Source organism: Globicephala melas, chromosome 14 (assembly GCF_963455315.2).
Source record: "Globicephala melas chromosome 14, mGloMel1.2, whole genome shotgun sequence".
Taxonomy (NCBI): domain Eukaryota; kingdom Metazoa; phylum Chordata; class Mammalia; order Artiodactyla; family Delphinidae; genus Globicephala; species Globicephala melas.
Window position 1 is genome coordinate 40,351,198 of NC_083327.1, and position 17,661 is coordinate 40,368,858.

A 17,661-nucleotide genomic window follows, 5' to 3' on the forward strand; every position below is an offset into this window, starting at 1 on the left:
GCGGGCGGAGACTTCGGGTGGCGGAGTGGGGGAGCTTGGGGGCCGCGGAGGAGAGCGCGGCGACGGGGGTGCGGGGGGCAAGGCGGAGAGATTCCAGCGCAGGGGATCGGGCCGGCCGGCACTCACCAGCCGAGAGGCTTGTCTGCTCGCCCGCCGGGGCGGGCGGGGCTGGGAGCTGAGGCTCCGGCTTCTGTCGGAGCGCCGGGAGAGGACTGAGGTTGGCGGCGTGAACGCAGCCTGCAGGGCGTTGGTGCGCCGCGGCTAGCCGGGAGGGAGTCTGGGGAAAGGTCTGGCCCTGCCGAGGAGGCAAGGGACTTTTTCTTCCCTCTTTGTTTCCTGGTGCGCGAGGAGAGGGGATTAAGAACGCTGCTTGAGAGAGCTCCAGGGACGGGCGCGAGCCGCGGCTAAAAGTGCGGAGCCCGGAGACGGACATGGGACGCTGGGGCCGCTGCTGCCACCACCGGGAGGCCTGTGTGCGAACGCGGGTCGCTAGCCACATGCCCTTCCGGGGAGCCTGTGCAGCCCGCCACTGCCAGGTTCCCGGGATGCGGGGACAACTCCCCCGGGAGAGCGCACGGTGCGCCTCGGGCTAGCAGCATCGCGCCGGCCTCTGCCGCCGCAGGCCCGCCCCACACTCCGTGACCCGCCCTGCCCCCGCGGCCTGAGTGAGCCAGAGCCTCCGAATCGGCGGCTCCTTTAACCCCGTCCTGTCTGAGCAAAGACGCCCTCCGTTGACCTACACGCACAGGCGGGGCCAAATCCAAAGCTGAGCCTCTGGGTACTGTGAGAACAAAGAAGAGAAAGGGAAATCTCTCCCAGCAGCCTCAGAAGCAGCGGATTAAAGCACCACAATCAACCTGATGTACCCTGCATCTGTGGAATACATGAATAGACAACAAATCATCCCAAATTAAGGAGCCCTGTGGATGAAAGGCTCTTGGTGCTGCAGCCAGGAGTCAGTGCTGTGCCTCTGAGGTGGGAGAGCCAACTTCAGGACACTGGTCCACAAGAGGCCTCCCAGCTGCACATAATATCAAACAGCGAAAATCTCCCAGAGATCTCCATCTCAACGCCAGCACCCAGCTTCACTCAACGACCAGCAAGCTACAGTGCTGGACATCTTATGCCAAACAACTAGCAAGACAGGAACACAACCCTACCCATTAGCAGAGAGGCTGCCCAAAATCATAGTAAGTCTACAGACACCCCAAAACACACCACCAGACGTGGACCTGCCCACCAGAAAGACAAGATCCAGCCTCATCCACCAGAACACAGGCACTAGTCCCCTCCACCAGGAAGCCTTCACAACCCACTGAACCAACCTTAGCCACTGGGGACAGACACAAAAAACAACAGGAACTACGAACCTTCAGCCTGCAAAAAAGGAGACCCCAAACACAGTAAGATAAGCAAAATGAAAAGACAGAAAAACACACAGCAGATGAAGGAGCAAGATAAAAACCCACCAGACCTAACAAATGAAGAGGAAATAGGCAGTCTACCTGAAAAAGAATTCAGAATAATGATAGTAAAGGTGATCCAAAATCTTGGAAATAGAATAGACAAAATGCAAGAATCAGTTAACAAGGACCTAGAAGAACTAAAGATGAAACAAACAATGATGAACAACACAATAAATGAAATGAAAAATACTCTAGACGGGATCAATAGTAGAATAACTGAGGCAGAAGAACGTATAACTGACCTGGAAGATAAAATAGTGGAAATAACTACTGCAGAGCAGAATAAAGAAAAAAGACTGAAAAGAACTGAGGACAGTCTCAGAGACCTCCTGGACAACATTAAATGCACCAACATTCGAATTATAGGGGTTCCAGAAGAAGAAGAGAAAAAGAAAGGGACTGAGAAAATATTTGAAGAGATTATAGTTGAAAACTTCCCTAATATGGGAAAGGAAATAGTTAATCAAGTCCAGGAAGCACAGAGAGTCCCATACAGGATAAATCCAAGGAGAAATACGCCAAGACACATATTAATCAAACTGTCAAAAATTAAATACAAAGAAAGCATATTAAAAGCAGCAAGGGAAAAACAACAAATAACACACAAGGGAATCCCCATAAGGTTAACAGCTGAAACTCTGCAAGCCAGAAGGGAGTGGCAGGACATATTGAAAGTGTTGAAGGAGAAAAACCTGCAACCAAGATTACTCTACCCAGCAAGGATCTCATTCAGATTTGATGGAGAAATTAAAACCTTTACAAGGACAAAAGCTGAGAGAGTTCACCACCACCAAACCAGCTCTACAACAACTGCTAAAGGAACTTCTCTAGGCAAGAAACACAAAAGAAGGAAAAGACCTACAATAACGAACCCTAAACAATTAAGAAAATGGGACTGGGAACACACATATTGACAATTACCTTAAATGTAAATGGACTAAATGCTCCCACCAAAAGACACAGATTGGCTGAATGGATACAAAAACAAGACGCATATATTTGCTGTCTACAAGAGACCCACTTCAGACCTAGAGACACATACAGACTGAAAGTAAGGGGATGGAAAAAGGTATTTCATGCAAATGGAACCCAAAAGAAAGCTGGAGTAGCAATTCTCATATCAGACAAAATAGACTTTAAAACAAAGACTATTAGAAGAGGCAAAGAAGGACACTACATAATGATCAAGGGATCGATCCAAGAAGAAGATATAACAATTGTAAATATTTATGCACCCAACATAGGAGCACCTCAATACATAAGGCAAATACTGACAGCCATAAAAGGGGAAATCGACAGTAACACATTCATAGTAGGGGACTTTAACACTCCACTTTCACCCATGGGCAGATCATCCAAAATGAAAATAAATAAGGAAACACAAGCTTTAAATGATACATTAAACAAGATGGACTTAATTGATATTTATAGGACATTCCATCCAAAAACAACAGAATACACATTTTTCTCAAGTGCTCATGGAACATTCTCCAGGATAGATCATATCTTGGGTCACAAATCAAGCCTTGGTAAATTTAAGAAAATTGAAATTGTATCAAGTATCTTTTCTGACCACAACGCTATGAGACTCGATATCAATTACATGAAAAGATCTGTAAAAAATACAAACACATGGAGGCTAAACAATACTTAACAATGAAGTGATCACTGAAGAAATCAAAGAGGAAATCAAAAAATACCTAGAAACAAATGACAATGGAGACATGACGACTCAAAATCTATGGGATGCAGCAAAAGCAGTTCTAAGAGGGAAGTTTATAGCAATACAATCCTACCTTAAGAAACAGGAAACATCTCGAATAAACAACCTAACCTTGCACCTAAAGCAATTAGAGAAAGAAGAACAAAAAACCCCCAAAGTTAGCAGGAGGAAAGAAATCATAAAAATCAGATCAGAAATAAATGAAAAAGAAATGAAGGAAACGATAGCAAAGATCAATAAAATTAAAGGCTGGTTCTTTGAGAAGATAAACAAAATTGATAAACCATTAGCCAGACTCATCAAGAAAAAAAGGGAGAAGACTCAAATCAATAGAATTAGAAATGAAAAAGGAGAAGTAACAACTGACACTGCAGAAATACAAAAGATCATGAGAGATTACTACAAGCAACTCTATGACAATAAAATGGACAACCTGGAAGAAATGGACAAATTCTTAGAAAGGCACAACCTGCCAAGACTGAATCAGGAAGAAATAGAAAATATGAACAGACCAATCACAAGCACTGAAATTGAGACTATGATTAAAATTCTTCCAACAAACAAAAGCCCAGGACCAGATGGCTTCACAGGCGAATTCTATCAAACATTTAGAGAAGAGCTATCACCTATCCTTCTCAGACTCTTCCAAAATATAGCAGAGGGAGGAACACTCCCCAACTCATTCTACGAGGCCACCATCACCCTGATACCAAAACCAGACAAGGATGTCACAAAGAAAGAAAACTACAGGCCAATATCACTGATGAACATAGATGCAAAGATCCTCAACCAAATACTAGCAAACAGAATCCAACAGCACATTAAAAGGATCATACACCATGATCAAGTGGGGTTTATTCCAGGAATGCAAGGATTCTTCAATATATGCAAATCAATCAACGTGATACACCATATTAACAAATTGAAGGAAAAAAACCATATGACCATCTCAATAGATGCAGAGAAAGCTTTTGACAAAATTCAACACCCATTTATGATAAAAACCTTGCAGAAAGTAGGCATAGAGGGAACTTTCCTCAACATAATAAAGGCCATATATGACAAACCCACAGCCAACATCGTCCTCAATGGTGAAAAACTGAAAGCATTTCCACTAAGATCAGGAACAAGACAAGGTTGCCCACTCTCACCACTCTTATTCAACATAGTTTTGGAAGTTTTAGCCACAGCAATCAGAGAAGAAAAGGAAATAAAAGGAATCCAAATCGGAAAAGAAGAAGTAAAGCTGTCACTGTTTGCAGATGACATGATACTATACATAGAGAATCCTAAAGATGATACCAGAAAACTACTAAAGCTAATCAATGAATTTGGTAAAGTAGCAGGATACAAAATTAATGCACAGAAATCTCTGGCATTCCTATACACTAAGGATGAAAAATCTGAAAGTGAAATCAAGAAAACACTCCCATTTACCATTGCAACAAAAAGAATAAAATATCTAGGAATAAACCTACCTAAGGAGACAAAAGACCTGTATGCAGAAAATTATAAGACACTGATGAAAGAAATTAAAGATGATACAAATAGATGGAGAGATATACCATGTTCTTGGATTGGAAGAATCAACATTGTGAAAATGACTCTACTACCCAAAGCAATCTACAGATTCAATGCAATCCCTATCAAACTACCACTGGCATTTTTCACAGAACTAGAACAAAAAATTTCACAATTTGTATGGAAACACAAAAGACCCCGAATAGCCAAAGCAATCTTGAGAATGAAAAACGGAGCTGGAGGAATCAGGCTTCCTGACTTCAGACTATACTACAAAGCTACAGTAATCAAGACAGTATGGTACTGGCACAAAAACAGAAATATAGATCAATGGAACAGGATAGAAAGCCCAGAGATAAACCCACGCACATATGGTCACTTATCTTTGACAAAGGAGGCAGGAATGTACAGTGGAGAAAGGACAGCCTATTCAATAAGTGGTGCTGGGAAAACTGGACAGCTACATGTAAAAGTATGAGATTAGATCACTCCCTAACACCATACACAAAAATAAGCTCAAAATGGATTAAAGACCTAAATGTAAGGCCAGAAACTATCAAACTCTTAGAGGAAAACATAGGCAGAACACTCTATGACATAAATCACAGCAAGATCCTTTTTGACCCACCTCCTAGAGAAATGGAAATAAAAACAAAAGTAAACAAATGGGACCTAATGAAACTTAAAAGCTTTTGCGCAGCAAAGGAAACCATAAACAAGACCAAAAGACAACCCTCAGAATGGGAGAAAATATTTGCAAATGAAGCAACTGACAAAGGCTTAATTTCCAAAATTTATAAGCAGCTCATGCAGCTTAATAACAAAAAAACAAACAACCCAATCCAAAAATGGGCAGAAGACCTAAATAGACATTTCTCCAAAGAAGATATACAGCGTGCCAACAAACACATGAAAGAATGCTCAACATCACTAATCATTAGAGAATGCAAATCAAAACTACAATGAGATATCATCTCACACCGGTCAGAATGGCCATCATCAAAAAATCTAGAAACAATAAATGCTGGAGAGGGTGTGGAGAAAAGGGAACCCTCTTACACTGCTGGTGGGAATGTAAATTGATACAGCCACTATGGAGAACAGTATGGAGGTTCCTTAAAAAGCTACAAATAGAACTACCATATGACCCAACAATCCCACTACTGGGCATATACCCTGAGAAAACCATAATTCAAAAAGAGTCATGTACCAAAATGTTCATTGCAGCTCTATTTACAATAGCCCAGTGATGGAAACAACCTAAGTTTCCATCATCGGATGAATGGATAAAGAAGATGTGGCACATATATACAATGGAATATTACTCAGCCATAAAAAGAAACGAAATTGAGCTATTTGTAATGAGGTGGATAGACCTAGAGTCTGTCATACAGAGTGAAGTAAGTCAGAAAGAGAGAGACAAATACCGTATGCTAACACATATATATGGAATTTAAGAAAAAAAATGTCATGAAAAACCTAGGGGTGAAACAGGAATAAAGACACAGACTTACTAGAGAATGGACTTGAGGCTATGGGGAGGGGGAAGGGTAAACGGTGACAAAGCGAGAAAGAGGCATGGACATATATACACTACCAAACGTAAGGTAGATAGCTAGTGGGAAGCAGCCGCATAGCACAGGGAGATCAGCTCGGTGCTTTGTGACTGCCTGGAGGGTTGGGATAGGGAGGGTGGGAGGGAGGGAGACGCAAGCGGGAAGAGATATGGGAACATATGTATATATATAACTGATTCATTTTGTTGTGAAGCTGAAACTAACATACCATTGTAAAGCAATTATACTCCAATAAAGATGTTAAAATGAATTTAAAAAAATTAAAAAAAAGGTAAAATCATGACTCGCATACAAATATACAATGAACACATCAATGATTTTATTTTATTTTTAAAATTTATTTATTTTATTTATTTTTGGCTGCGTTGGGTCTTTGTTGCTGTGTGTGGGCTTTCTCTAGTTGTGGCGAGTGGGGGCTACTCTTTTTTTTTTTGCGGTACGTGGGCCTCTCACTGTTGTGGCCTCTCCCGTTGCAGAGCACAGGCTCCGGACGCGCAGGCTCAGGGGCCCTTGCTCACGGGCCTAGCCGCTCCGTGGCATGTGAGATCTTCCCGGACCGGGGCACGAACCTGCGTCCCCTGCATCAGCAGGCGGACTCTCAACCACTGCGCCACCAGGGAAGCCCGGGGGCTACTCTTTTGTTGCGGTGTGTGGGCTTCTCATTGCAGTAGCTTCTCTTGTTGCGGAGCATGGGCTCTAGGCGTGCGGGCTTCAGTAGTTGTGGCTCGTGGGCTCTAGAGCGCAGGCTCAGCAGTTGTGGTGCACGGGCTTAGTTGCTCCGCGGCATGTGGGATCTTCCCAGACCAGGGCCCGAACCCGTGTCCCCTGCATTGGCAGGCGGATTCTTAACCACTGAGCCACCAGAGAAGCCCCTCTTTTAATCATTAATTAATGAGGGAACTAATAAGGTGTTACAATCAGTTCAAAGAAGAATTCAATGAAGCCCAAGTATTAAAGCAATAAGGAATGCTAGAACAGATTTACAAATAGATGCAGAACTGGTCTATCCACAGGGTAATTGCATTCCACCAGCGCAATCAGTTGCATTCCACAGGATGCAATTCATTTCTGTGGACAAGAATCATTGGTTATGATCAGTTTTCCACAACTTAAAAAGTTATAAAATAGCTCAAAGACAATGAAAGATGAAGATAACCCTAAAGGGTATACTAGACAGACATTCTATTTGGCAGGTGGGGGCGGGGGGGGCGCTCATTTCAAAATCTTTCACAGTGTTTACTGGCACCACAATATCATATTGTCCTTCTTGAAACATCTTCCTTTGCTTCTGTGCCAGCCCCATCTCTTGATTTTCCTCTTTCTTTGCCACTTTCTGTATCTCAGTCTCTTCTATCCTCCTCTTCCTCCCATTTTCTCTATATGTTGGAGAGCCCCAGGGCTCTGAGCTCTCTCTTCTCTTTTTACACTCTCCCTAGTAGCATCATGTAACCCAAGAGTTAGTAAACTACAGTCCATGGGCCAAATCTGGCCTGCCACTTGCTTCTACAAATAAAGTTTTATTGGGACATAGTCATGCTCATTCATTGATAGATTACCTACAGCTGCTTTCATACTACAGTGGCAGACTTAAGTAACTATGACCGACTGTATGACCCACAAAGCCCAAAATATTTACTATCTGGACCTTCTGTTTGCCCTTCTGCTGGCAAACAGAAAACAGCATACCAACCCGTGATCTAGTCCTATGGCTTTCAAAACTTACATTAATGACTCCCAAATTTATATGTCCAAGCTGACCTCACCCCAGCACTCCAGACTTGTTAATACCACTACCTTCTCCATGTCTCCATCACCTATCTAAAAGCCACCTCAAACTTACCATGGCCACCCTCAATCCTGCTTCTCTCCAGAACTTCCCACCTCAGTAAATGGCACTACTTTCACCCAGTTGCTTAGGCCAAAACCCTTGGTATCTTCTTTTACTCCTCTCCCGTTTTCACACTCCACATCCTTTTTCATCAGAAAATTCTAGTTGCTCTGCCTTTATAATAGAGCTTGATTCTGAACACTTCTCTCCACCTCCACTGCTAACCTCTTTATCCAAACCATCATCCCTTGCTAGATTATGCAACATCCTCCTAACTGATCCCCTTGCTTCCTCCCTCGCCCCACACAGCAGGCAAGCGTTCCTGAAAAATATAATTCAAGTTGACACTTCCGGAGGGGACCAAAGTGAGGTGGCGGGGCAGGGACTGACACCTCCCGCAGCAACCATGGCGTATACTGGCTTCAAAGTGCCTCTCGTCGTGATGAGTGTGTTCTAGGGCTTCCTTGGCTTCTTGGTGCCCTGGGTTCATCCCTAAGGGTCCCAACTGGGGAGTTATCATCATCATCATCACCCTCTTGGTGACCTGTTCAGTTTGCTGCTATCTCTTCTGGCTGATTGCAGTTCTGGCCCAACTTAACCCTCGCTTTGGACCACAGTTGAAAAATGAAACCATCTGGTAGGTACCTCAAACATCATTGGTCTTGAGGAAGAAGACCTGCTCGCCAGGGCTCAGTCATTGAGGTCACGAAGAGAACTCCTTTAGATGCAAAAGCACCTCCATACCCAGACCACCTTCCCTGACTTGCCTGCTTTGGCCGTCAGCTGCCTTAAACATTCACACCACATTTGAATATCTTATTCTAGAATGCAGTATTTTTTCCTGTCTCCTTCTTTACATTTTGATGAATGATGTGTCTATTTAATCTAAACTGTGCTGCCTCCACAAAATGTTTATGTACTCTTCCGAGATAGAAAGTACCATCCTTCTGAGAAATAATGTTACTGTGTCTCCTCGGATCCTGTGGGTTTGAAGGTGGCTGCTGCCTGCTCACAACATGAGAATGAGGGAAGCGTTTGAAAACTGTTATACACGGTAAGACTGCAGTGGGGCAGTCAGTAGGAGAACATGTTCAGAGGGAAAATCTGTCTCACCAGAATTATACCAAAAATATATACGAAAGTATATTTTCAGGATGAATTTCTTATTTCTGCCATCTTTTGGAATAAATAATTTTTCTGCTTTCTATGGGGAAAAATATATATATATAAATAAAATTCAGATCATGACACTCCCTTGCTCAGCAGCTTCCTAGCACACTTAGCATAAAATCAAAGTCCTTCCATGACCCTGGCTGCTTCTCTGACTCATCTCCTACCTCTCTTTCTCAACCACTCTTCACTCCGGCCACACTGGCCTCCTAGCTCATTCCTCTAACACAGCGAACACATCCCGGTCCCTGCACTTTACACTTGCTATTCCCTCGACTTCAGAACTTCTTTTTTTTTTTTTTTCACTTTGACTTTCTTTTTATTTTTCAATTTAAGATTATGTCCCAAATAAAACAGCCACAACAATAAAACCAAACAGGGAATTCCCTGGTGGTCCAGTGGTTAGGACTCCACGCTCTCACTGCCAAAGGCCTGGGTTTGATTCCTGGTTGGGGAACTAAAATCCCACAAGCCGCAAAGCACGGCCAAAACCAAAACCAAAACAAGAGAAAAAAAAAAAAAAACCACGCCCCGCCTGCCACAGTCTGGAAACTTTCCTGTAACTTTTATTTTCCCTGCTTTACTGAGATATAATTGACATATAACGTTGTGTAATTTTAAGGTGTACAATGTGATGACTTGATATATGTATAAATGGCAAAATTATTACTGTAGTAAGGTTAGGAAACACATCCATCACCTCACATAATTTTTTGGTGAAAACTTTTAAGATCTACTCTCTTAGCAACTTTCAAGTATACAATACAGTATTGTTAACTGTATTCATCATGCTGTACATTAGATCCCCATAATTTATTCATCTTATAACTGGTAATTTTACCCTTTGACCAGCTTCACCCATTTTCCCTACCCCTACCCCCACCCCCTGCCCCTGGTAACCACAAATCTAGTCTCTGTTTCTGAGTTCAATTTCCTCTACCTGAGACCTCTTTCCCCAAGAACCATATGGCCACTTCCTTACTTCAGTCAGGTCACTGTTCAAATGTTGCCTCTTCTGAGAAGATTCCTCTGCTCCTCCTCAAGTATCAGTCTTCATCACTCTCTAGCCCCTTACCATGCCACCTTGTTTTATTTTTCTTCAACCTTATATATATATATATGTATATATAACTACTATATTATATATATATATATATATATATAATCACTGCTATAGAATATAATCTCCATGACGGCAGGAACTTTGACATATAGCAGGTGTGTTGAATGACTGAATACAGTCAGTATGTATTGAATGACTGAATGGACATAATCCAAACATAGGGAATAATGAAACAAAATTTAAGCAGTTTCCTAAGGGCACCAGTTTCTCCACAAATGAATGGAAGAAAACTAAAAGGGCCTGGCTCAAACATTACCCACCACTCAGACAAGTCTTGGGTTTTCCTAAAGAGGAGCCCACTAACAGCACACTTTCCATCTTAGAAATACAATGAGGTTATTTTAACACAAATACAGTGCAGATGTATTTCTGCCAGTGGGTGGAAGGGACATGGGCAGATAGGGAGGGGATAAAGGAAGGGGCCTAAGAGAAAACAGTGTTCGTGCATCCTTCTAAATCTAAGAGTAGTTGTTAGATTGGGTGACTTAGGGTCCCTGGCATGTGAGAAAATATTCTGATGTCCTGTGGTCCCACAGCCTCCAGATCCCAGCCCTCATCCCAATGTGGACCGTCTTGTTCCATGTGGACCATCAACCATGCAAAGATAGATGGTTTCTGGGCTTCCCTGGTGGTGCAGTGGTTGAGAGTCCGCCTGCCGATGCAGGGGACACGGGTTCGTGCCCCGGTCCGGAAAGATCCCACATGCCGCGGAGTGGCTGGGCCCGTGAGCCGTGGCCGCTGAGCCTGTGCGTCCGGAGCCTGTGCTCCGCAACAGTGAGAGGCCTGCATACCGCAAAAAAAGAAAAAAAAAAAAAAAAGATAGATGATTTCTGTTCTCATCACCTACCTATAGACTCCCCCAGCCCACTGCTCTCCCATAGCTCTAGCCCCTTATCCCAGCTCTCTACTGGACAACTCCACCCATCACGCCTCAGATTACCAGAATGACCTCTCTAAAATTCCCATGTAAATAGACCATGCCATCAGTAAAATCCTTCCATGCCCCCTGGCTTTCAGAATTGTTTGATCTCCTCAGCATGGCCTCCAAGGCCTTCCAGGACTGGATCCCTGCTTACCTCTCAAGCATCACTTCCAGTCATGTCCCTCTTCTCCAGAATTGTAAGTTTCCATTGGATCCTGTGATGAGGGATGTTCATTCACACCACCATCCCTTTGCTCATGCTGTTCTTTCAGCCTAGAAATCCCCCCCACCTCCCCAACTTACTGGCTAAATCAATTAATTCTTCGGGACACAGCTCAGGTGCTGCTTGATGTCTGATCCTTGATGACAATCAAATGAAGTTCCAAGTCCTTTCTCCAGTTTAAAAAAGGTGGAGTCAGAACAATCACTTAGTACCTGTGTGATCCTGGGCAAGTCATTTAACCTCTCAAAGTTTTCTCTTGTAGGTAATAATAGTGCCAACTTGGTTATGAGGGTTAAATGAGATCTGTGTCTCCTCAACTTTAGTATCCAGCCATGGGTGATCATCTTCATGATAATTTCCATATCTATATATCATGTTTATAAATATATTTTAAAATAAACTTTAAATTGACTAACATTTTAAAACTAATTTTAATATGCTGTTTTAAATATATTATATGTATTAAGCAGAAGTTAGTGCTGGAAACAGAAACCTCTCTAGGTATTTCAAGAAGAGAGGGATACAATAAAAGGGATTATATGCTTTAAATATTGTTGGAAGGGCTGGAGGAGGAGTCAGGGGCCACAGCTTGAATATTTGTTTCAAGGTCACACCACCATAGTTGCAGCCCAGAAGTCAGCAGGCTGCTGCAACTGCAGGTGCAGCTGCTGCCACCACTGTAGCACGACCGTCTCATGCCCACTTATAGGAGGAGGATTGAACTGGTAATGCTGCACAATTCCAAAAGATAATGGAGCCTATGTCATTGGCTACCTCACCTGATGTCCACTGAGAGAAGACAAATAAGGGATGAAGGAAGGGGTGGTCTAAGGAACAAAAATAATTCCGGTTTTTGATTACCTTCGCTGCTCTTATAATGCTCTTTTTTTTTTAAGATTTTTTTTTTGATGTGGACCATTTTTAAAGTCTTTATTGAATTTGTTGCAATATTGCTTCAGTTTTATGTTTTGCTTTTTTGGCCACAAAGCACGTGGGATCTTAGCTCCCTGACCAGGGATCGAACCCACACCCTCTGTGTTGGAGGGTGAGTCTTAACCACTGGACAACCAGGGAAGTCCCAATACTCTTCCTTGAAAGGGGCTTTTATTTCCTGACCCCCATCTTCCCTCTTCCTTCCCACCCCACCACCTCTATCCTGCTGCTTCCAACTGTCTTTCATTTCCTCAAGCAGCTGTAATTGGTCATTTGCTGTAGAAGCCTGGGAGACGGTTTAAGGGAGTGGATATTTGTAAGACTGGTCCTTCGCTTAATAAATACACGTTTTACTTGTGTCTGCTCTGTATGAGGAGGCAACATGAGTAGAAGCTATGATCCCTTACATAAAAACTTTAGATAGATAGATAGAGATATATGCTATATGCCAGATAGTATGCTAAGGCCTTAATGTTGGTTATCTCATTTACTTCTCACAGCTCTCTAAATCAATGCTGTTCTCATCTCCGTACTCAGATAAGAAAAATGAAACACCCAGAGAACAAGCAATCTGTTTAAGGTTGCCGAAGCTTGAGAGTTACAGAGCCAGGTTCCAGCCCAGCCCTGTACACTCTAAAGCTACCACTCATGACCACAACACTGGCACTGCTTGCTACAAAACATGTGGGTTTTGCAGAGTTACCGTTGAAATGACTGGAGTGGAAATCTGGTGACTTCAAACCACAAGTCCCCTCAACCTCCATAAGAAATGCCCACAAGTTACTGTGCAGTAAGCCCCGGAAAACACCCATTTGGCCCTGTGTTCAAGTCAAAGTCTTTAAAACTCAAAGGAGGAAGTAATTTCTTCTGGGTGAGGCCTTTGAGGACAGGCCTCCAGAAGGATTTGACATTTGATTTCAGATTTGAAGGCTCAGTATATATGGCCGGGCAGAGGTGGGGTAGGGAGCATGCTCAGGTGGAGAAGATAGCCTGAGTAAAGATCCAGATGTAAAAAGTCAGGACCTGCGTGAGGCCATAGTGTGCAGCACATGAGCAGATGGGATGGGAGCAGGCGTGTGTTGCACTCAGCCTCCTACCTGGCACACAGGAAATACTGGGCATGTCTTCCTGAAGGGCCTTAGAACACACCGTAAGAGCTCTGTAGTCGGACGCCTGGTCGTAAATATCTCCGCAATAAAAGCTGCGAGACCCTGGGAAAGTCACATCTCTCTAGTGTCACTGACTCATCAAAATGATTGAAAGTGACAGTCCTACTTCACCGGGCCATGGTAAGGGTCTAATGAGCTAAGTCCTGTAAAATGCTCTAGTCATCGTTTCAGTTGCAAATAACAGCAAACCTAACTCAGAAAAGCTTAAGTAAGGAACGGACTTTTTGACTCATGGTAAAAGGCCGGACGTATAACTAGCTGCCTGCGTGGTGGGATCCAGAGGGACAATGTCATCAGGTTTCCCCCTCTCTCTCATTCTCCATCTCTTCTCCTCTCTGCTCTTCTCTGCTTTTCTGTGTAGATTTCAACCCCAGAAGAAGAGAGAAACCCACTCTCTCTCGTACCTTTAAGTCAAATTTCCTACAGCTGGGCTTGGAGATGGGGGAGAGTAGAATGCTCTGATTGGCTGGCCTGCGGCTTGGGGTGGAAGAATGCTCTGATTGGCTGGTCTGTGTCACATGCTCAGCTCTCGTTAATGGCCACGCGACGGGATCTCACTAACGGGGGGACAAACACCTTTCCTGGAAAGAGATTGCAACTAGACAAACAACATTTAGAAGCTTTTAACAGCGTGCCTGGCCCTTGGTAAGTGTTTACTAATAGCTAATGCTATGAAGCTAGGCCAAAAAGAATAAGTTAGGGCCACATGCATGGGGCCTTGAATTTTAGGCTAAAACTAGCGAGCTTTAGTTAAACGTCTGTGGGGAGCCGCCAAGGCTTTGTCCAATGTGGTGGACAAAGTATGTTTTAGGAAGATTGGTCTGATAATGGGAGTGTGACAGAGGGTAGAGAATTTGGTGGTAGGAAGGTCAGCCGGGAAGCTGATAAATTGGTCCGCTGGGAGGCTGATATACTCCGAGCTCAGTGTTCAGGATCCCGGTTAAAGATGTGATAGTAAAAACAGAATGAAGGAGATTACCACTTAAAAGGCAGAGAAGGAAGAATGGCAGGCTTTGGCAGCTGGCTGCCTGGGGAGGGCACATAAATGTGAAGAGGTGAGAAGTCCCTGAGGTTACAAACCTGGCTGACTGGGAAGGTGGTGGCCTGGCCCCTCGGGCTCCTCTCTTTCCTCCTTCCTCTTTTCATCTTCACCCTCCCTCCCACACTCTTTCGTGAACTACGCAATTTTCTCTTATCCTAGACAGCACAATCTTTCTCTGGTGCATTTCACTTGCACACCCACCAAGGGATCTACCTGGAGCAGCTTTAAAAGGATTGACTTATAAACAAATGCAATGTGTTAAGAAAGACTCAGGTGAATGCAGTGTTCCCCCATTACCGTAAAAGAAAACAAGCAAACGAGGGAATTTGTAAAATGGACAAAAGATTTGGAATAACTTAGGTCTCTTTTAAGAACATGAAATGAATTAGAGTTTTGGGTAGGAGCCCTGAGTATTGTATCTGTGTCAGAAATGTAAAGAGTGTAGCAGAAGATGGATTTCACCCACTTCAGGAGAGAGGTACAAGAGGTCTGTATATATGTGTGTGTGTGTGTGTGTGTGTGTCTGTCTGTCTGTCTGTCTGTCTGTCTGTAAGTGAGCTAAATGAGAACCACTGACATGTCAGAGACAGATGTATGTCAGAGTGATACTGACCCAAGTGGTCAAAAATTGAGGAGCAAACGTGAGGAAGGGAAGAGAGAGACTTCCTAGTTCTACTTCCAAAGTGCATTTCTGGGATGTTAAGGGGAGGCTTGCACAATGCGGTGTCTCAAAGCCAACTGGTAGCAACCTGTCCCGTTCCAGGAGCCCTCACCCACGACTCCAGCTGGCCCAGGCAGTAGCCTTGATGGATTTCTTCTTTTAATCAATGATGAAAATTTTGTCTTTGTCCTTCACTTGTAACCTGGGTGTGTTACTGAATCTTGTGAAAACTTCAAGGGTGATTCCAATCCCCTACTCCATAATCTGGGAAGTAAAACTAAGTATAAAACAACTGAAGAAGTTATGGCGTGGTCAGTTATTCGTCTGTCACTTTTCATCCTCTTTCATAATATAGCCCCTTTAATAAAGGACCACATAGGGATGGCAGAGGAGCCAGTTAGAAGGAGCCTAGGACCCCAACAATCTGGCACAGACCTGAACAAGGGAATGACAAACGATGTTATCCAAAAGAAGCTGAAAGGTCCCTCTGCCCCAAAGTTTCTCTCTGACAATCTGCTGCAGACAACTCACTGCACCTTGCGTCCCACTTTAAGGTGAAATCTTTTCTCCTGAGAGCACTGGCCCTCCCTTTCTTTATGCCAAACACCTGCTCATCCTTCCGAGTTCAGCTTCAGCGATGTGCCTCTCCTGTGAAGCTTTAGCTGATCCCCACTCCCAACTCTCCATCCTCCCATCTATCTCTCTCTCCAGCATGGAGCTGACCATGTGGCTAGGTACTTATCTTCTCCAATGGCGGCCAGACCCCAAGAGGGCAGGAGCCTCATCTTTTCAATTTTGTATCCCAGCACCGTACACTGTAGTAGGGGCTCAAAAGATGAAGCAACGAATATGATGTGGAAAGGTCACTGAACCTGGACTTAATGATCATGTCAAACAGGCTCCTTGCCTGATGATCTTGGACAAGAGACCCAACTCTTTCGAGCCTCAGTTTCCTCATCTGACAAGTAAGAAAAACAATCCCCTCTCCCCTTTTCACACATCCCAGTTTTTCCATGGAACAAACGAAATAAGGTATGTAGCAGAGCAGTATTTAGGAAGAAAATCTGAGGCGACACTGGTCTAGCCCACTCATTTTACAGATGATAAAACTGGGCCTTAAAACTTTGTTTTTTACCGAAATTTACTATCCTTAGTCCCATTCCTCTAGGAGCTTGCTCTTGGAATCTGACCTGGAGGTAGGAACCTAATAAACTCATTTTTTCAGGCGGAGTTAATAATGGTTGTTCAGAGTGTGAGAGTACCTCTCTTAGAAATATTTGCATTTCTCTTAAGAGGTTTACAGTAGTAGGATTTCTTTCAGGTCTTTGAACAGACTAGTAGAGAGGTATTTTGTATGGGATGGTTTCCAAGTCTTCCCCAATTTGCATGATATAAAATAACTGTCTCTGTATATTATGTCTTGCACTGATCATTGGAGAAAAACTACATTAATGTTGATCTCCCACAAGTGTCCCATGCCCCAAAGTCTGGAGGACTCACCTTTTTAAAATATGAAAACTAGAAATCTCAGACCCCTGAAGTCACAAAAGCAGTAAACATCTTCAAAGAGATGAAAAAATAATCATGACACATTGTAAAGAATCTTTAAATAGAAGTAAGGAAATCTGAGGCCCAGGTCTCACCCTAGCAAGTTATGTGAACTTGGTTAACTCAGGCTTTTTGAGCATTCCCCCCTCTTCAGTATTTTAATACTATTTTGTGTGTGTGTGTACATAGGTCAAAATTCAAAAGGTATTGTGGGGGACTTCCCTGGCGGTCCAGTGGTTAAGACTTTGCCTTCCAATTCAGGGGGTGCAGGTTCGATCCCTGGTCGGGGAGCTAAGATCCCACATGCCTCACGGCCAAAAAAACCCAAAACATAAAAAACAGAAACAGTGCTCACTTCAGCAGCACATATACCCAAATTGGAACAATACAGAGAAGATTAGCATGGCCCCTGCACAAGGATGACACGCAAATTCATGAAGCGTTCCATGTTTTTCCTTCCTTCCCCAGGTGATGGTGTAATTCAGTAACGGGTGCAAAGGCACAACTGCTGCGGTCCTGGTAGACCATTCAGGGCCTAGACTGGCCCTTTGTGCTGCCCTTTGGACCTTGTGAGGATTGGGGCGGGGGTCCTTTCCTTACCCCCTAGAAGTGATGAATTTCAATTCTGTCTCCGTCGTCAGCCTCAGATGTAACCTTTCCGTACAATCATTTCCTCTGAGGTTTGAAGATAAAAATAAGTTAAGGAGAAAGGGGGTTTTAATCTTCAGGAAATTAAGAGTTAAATACAGCAGAAG

At 43.6% G+C, this 17,661-nt stretch overlaps 1 non-coding gene and 1 pseudogene across 1 annotated transcript; both read left to right on the forward strand.

Moving 5' to 3' along the window:
• Positions 1 to 8,521: 8,521 nt before the first annotated feature.
• Positions 8,522 to 8,781, forward strand: LOC115866877 (V-type proton ATPase subunit e 1 pseudogene; annotated as a pseudogene).
• An 8,472-nt stretch (positions 8,782 to 17,253) lies between these two features.
• Positions 17,254 to 17,360, forward strand: LOC115867028 (U6 spliceosomal RNA). Its single transcript, XR_004044936.1, has one exon. It is a non-coding gene; the product is annotated as a U6 spliceosomal RNA (small nuclear RNA).
• Positions 17,361 to 17,661: the final 301 nt, after the last annotated feature.